We start from the raw sequence: 5,397 nt of genomic DNA on the forward strand, positions 1-5,397 counted from the left end.
AACAATAGTGCTATAAATATATGACAGGTGGAGGGCCTTGGCCTTGCCATATGTTTTGTTTTCTCGTTTTCAGAGTCAGTGCAGCGTTGTCAATTCTAGAATGAATTTGAAGCTTAATAAAATCTTGGAGGTAGCAGTACAATAAAAATCAAGAAGTTTTTTATTTTTTATTTGTTTTATAGTCAGATACTATGAATAGCAGACGGCACGCTGGAGACATGAACTGAAGCAACAAATAAAAATATACGACGACAATCAGGAATTACTGAAGTGACTTACCTTCTGCCAAGTGTTAATAATGTCCGTTCCCAATTGCGTTTGTTGTACATTATCCAAGTATGGATCCTTCTTGCTGGGACCGCAGATCCTTTATTTGACCTTCTTGTGCAAGCTCCAACCAGTCACCTTACAGACTTCAGTACACAGGTTATTTTTATGTCTTGTAGCAGCTGCAGCATCACAACCAGTATGTTAAAATGAATGTGGCTGCATATTTGGGATGCAAAACTACGTTTTCTTTTTAAATTGAAAATTGGAAGTGTAGCCAGTAGCAACCAATCAGGAACTTGCATTTACTTTGAAATTACAGCTGTGATTTGATTATTTGCTTTGGACAAAACCTGCTTTTTATTATTAGTCTGAATTCACACATGCAGTTTTTGTTTTCCAGCCTATGCCAGCAGTTGGACCAAAACAGTTGGAAAAGCATGGTCGGAAAGACTTCTGCATCTCTCTTTTGTATCAACTCCTGTGTTTGGCTTGAAAAAACTGCAACTGTGAATCTAGCGTTAATCTAAATTTCCATCAGTCTATGTACAATGTATGCAATCTGTAGATGTAACCTCTTCAAACACTTAGAACTGAATTTGCTCCATTATTGTTTACTGGCATTGTTGACCTTAAAGGGGTACTCCCATCTCACCAACCCAATTGATGTGATAGCTAATGTAAAAGTATTTTTGCAAATATTAGAATTCATTTTTTTCCCCACTACACCCAAGGTACCCTTCATTATTTTATGGCCATTGTACTTGGTTTTTGCCACCGTGTGCGCGCGCTGAAGCCGGCCAGCTCTGCTGCTCCATTGAAGCCTATAGGACGGCTGCAGGCATACGCAGTAGCCTTGGAGAAATTCTATAGTTCTGCATACGACACCTAGCTGCAAAACAATGACCAGCAGAATCAAGAGTGCTGCTTGAGGGACAGGGGGAATGTACCACACACATATTCCCCGGTTCCAGGGAACGTGGAGCGGAGAAAAGACCACCGGAATGTCATAAACCACGGTAACAGAAATGAGTTGACTGAAGCAAATAGTTAATTTTAATTAGGGATGGCAACTGGGCAAAAAAATAAAACGAGATGGGAATAACCCTTTGAGTGCCTTGGATTTTATATGCAAGTATGACTTATGTGAACAGAGCCAAACCTATGCGTTGTGAGCCTCTGTAGGGGGTTCTGTCTTTTTTAGGCATCAAGTATATCTCAGTATGCAGAGATATTATTGCCGTCAAAATAACAAAAACCTTGACGAATCCATTATTTTTTTGTTTTTTAAATTCTTTATTTAAGGTTTTGTAAGGTATACGATAACAAGCTCAAGTATGAGCAAAGATAAGAAGGCGAGTCGACTCAGGCCAGGACAACAAGGACTCCACATCATGGAAATAGAATCAGCAAAATCCAAAAAAGAGAAATAGACAGGAAAAATAACTAGAGACCCAATGGTCCCAGCAATGTAACCACCACAAAATCTACAGACTTTGCCAAATGTGAGTCAATCATCGTAAATGACCCGTAAATGGAGAGGAAAAAAAAAAAACGGATCCCATTATAAATCTATTGGTTACCATTTGGATCCGACATAAAAAAATACACCACAGCGTCGTGGCTTCCATTATAAACAGAAGCCATGACCATAGTGAACTTAGCCTTCCATGTGCACAACGCACGCATAGACCCTTGTCGTGACATATTGTGTCCCTACCGGTCTGTCTTATGGAATGTGATGGGGCATGCCACAATCTTTCAGCAATTCTTAAAAAATCTGTGGAGGGAAAAGAACCTCAGTATAAAAATTGGTTGTACACAAAAATACAATAACACTTGATTACGATGTACGACCTCTACTAAAGCAGCCACAAAGTCAGTGTTTTGTTACCAAATTTACAGGCAAAGACCTTCATCCACTACTGCAACAATTTCCATTCTAGAATAAGTATTCGCAAAAGGCAACCATTAAGATGACATGCCTTGTGTGTTTGTGTGAATCTATTTCTTATCTAATAGCATGTTGGATCAGCCGAATGTTTCACAGCAGCATTCTGAGATATAGGGACACATTTTTCAAAACTGGTGCAAAGTAAGGGTATGTGCACACACACTAATTACGTCCGTAATTGACGGACGTATTTCGGCCGCAAGTCCCGGACCGAACACAGTGCAGGGAGCCGGGCTCCTAGCATTATAGTTATGTACGATGCTAGGAGTCCCTGCCTCTCTGCAGGACAACTGTCCCGTACTGTAGTCATGTTTCCAGTACGGGACAGCAGTTCCACGGAGTAGCAGGGACTCCTAGCATCGTACATAAGTATGATGCTAGGAGCCCGGCTCCCTGCACTGTGGTCGGTCCGGGACTTGAGGCCGAAATACGTCCGTCAATTACGGACGTAATTAGTGTGTGCGCACATACCCTAAACATGAAGCAGTTGCCCATCACAACCAATCATATTACTTCTTTCATTAAAAAAAAATAAAAAAATGAAGTCTGGAATCTGATTGGTTGGTATAGGCAACGTCTCCACTTTTCCTTTGCAGATTTCATGATGATCCATTAAAGCAAGGGATTTTCAGTGTACATGCATTATATAGGTTATTATTAGGTTGGTGTGGGTGTGTATAGGTTTACTAGCAAAATGTATAGTTCTTTTGTCTTCCACTGGACCCATAACTTACATTCATATGATCAAAAAAGGTAGAAGTGCATCCTCCCAAACATTCTGGATGTGAGTTTTTTGCTTCAAATGGGAGGATAAACCCGTTGCTGTAATATTTGTCTGGCGGGAGAAAGTGGTGGCAGGATAGTGGACGCGCACATCTCAGAAGAAAAGGCCCATGCCTCCTCTGAGCGCAGGGGATTGGGGCAAAAGCTAAAAGTGTTCCAGGGTGTTGTGTAGTAGACAATAAGCAAGTTTCTCCATATAATTCACAGGAGCTCACGCAGTGCACATATCCAATCAGCCCCCCCTCCCACCCAGTTATTTCTATCTTAAAACCGGCAATCCGTACCAACCTATTTCTACTGCATGTCTTCTATTTTCCTTCCTACCCTCTTATATATGATCCTTTACCTACACATTACAATTCTCTCCTGCACTTACGCTCAATTAAACGTTCAAGTTGCGTTATTTTGCTACTGCAGGTATAATGCATAACCCGAACATATTTAAAACAGAACAAGAATGGCATAGTAATGATTTAGGACTTTCTAATTCCCCTTTAATGAACTTGCTAGTGACAATTACCCACACACTTTTTGTTACTGCAATAGAAGTAGAGGACCATTGATCCTTTGGTGATCTCCCAATGGACGCAAATCAGTGCGAAGGTGATTTTTATATCCCTTTAAAGCGCTATTTCAATGAGGTTATGTAAACTGCATGTATACATTCAGTATGGAATTTTACCGTGTATTCTGTATCTGTAAAAAGGATTCTTTATTTTTTTCATTTCTTTGTTTATTCCCCATATTTTACACTAGAATTGCGTAGTCTATTGCTAGGGAGAACAACTTCCTCTATCTGCTACATCACCCATAACCTACTGACACTGCCCTGTATTCCTTTGGACACAAGTCGGTCTTAGCTCCACAGATCAGACATTTTAGGCCACAAAATAAGCTAAGAGGTGATAAACCCATATAAAAAAAAAAAAATCGTAAATGGCTTTCTATAGGGTTCTACCCTTTACACAATGTTAAAGGGAATGTATCATCAGAAGAGGACGTTATTTAAATCAGGTTTTTATGAAGCATATTTTCTTTTTTTTTTAAAGGTGGCATTTGTTTTATTATTTTTTGGTGATATTCCTACAAAAAAAATACTAAAAAAAATAATAATAATAATCTTTAAATATTCCAGTTTTTACACTGGCCACTAGGGCAAACTCAATAGGCTGACATTTTCTGTAGCTCACTTGTCCTCTTTGCTGTATAGACTGGGAAAGTAAGATCATTATCGGGTGGGTGCGTTAAGGGGGTTTTATACTGGGCAATTATCGGGCAGACGATATCATTGCTGTCGGCAGCACATCGTCCCCATACATAGCTCCGTGTGACAGCAGCAAACGAGCGCCAATCAACGATGTATCGTTGATCAGCGCTCGCTGCATCGGCCAAAATCGGGGCTTTCATGCTAGCTCTATTGTACTGCTGGAGGCCTAGACAAGGCAGGATAGTAACACTATACACACACAGATAAGGCTCTGTGCACATCTCATTATGTGAACACGTTCTGCATACATGCCGGAAAAGCTCCCGCCACATATCCTGAACGTAACCAATGGCGCGCATTCACCTAAAAATGTCCCTTTCGGCCTCTGTTGTACTGGTATGCGTCGACATGTGTATGGTACGCTTTTTTTTTTTTTAAAACATTGGGGCCAATGGATGACATATGCCACTATATGGCTATACAGTGGCAGATGTCGGAGCCTTACCTCGGAGGTATACATAGGGGAATGCTCACAATGTATACCTTTGACAGTAGGCTCTGACGAGATGTAAACACGGCCTAAAGGCTCTGTATCCATCTTCCCTGACACTCCCCAGTCTCCGTGGAAGAAGGCTGTACTCCATGACATCCTGGAGATTGTAAGGCTAAGATTCAAAGTTGCGGTTCAAATGCGTTTTTAGCCCCCGACTCGCGACGATTCCACATAATTTTGCGTCAATTTTACGAAAATTACAGCAAAACCGCACCATTTTGAGTCCATATGCAAGATAAAAAAGCATCTGAACAGTGACGTGAGATCCCATAATCTATAAGATTTCTGTCATTTGAAGGCAAATAACTTCAGCTGCCATAAAGCACACACACACACACACCATGCTGTACTACCTGTATAGACAATATAGGAAGTGTCTGCCTTTATAATGGCCGCGCCCAGGAACGTTTTTTCTTTTTTTAGAATAAATAGCCTACATTTAAAAAATAACACAACATCTATCTTTAACAGACTAAAATCTATTTAATGGAACCTAAATCAAATATATGACACAGGCTTTAAGGCTATGGCACTGTTGGAGCTCAATTTTGATGTGCACCAAGACGGCATCCAACGACCCATTGATATTTCCATGTAGCCTCATAAATTACCTGAACTGACATGAAACAAACG

This window comes from Rhinoderma darwinii, chromosome 12 (genome assembly GCF_050947455.1).
Source record: "Rhinoderma darwinii isolate aRhiDar2 chromosome 12, aRhiDar2.hap1, whole genome shotgun sequence".
Classification (NCBI taxonomy): domain Eukaryota; kingdom Metazoa; phylum Chordata; class Amphibia; order Anura; family Rhinodermatidae; genus Rhinoderma; species Rhinoderma darwinii.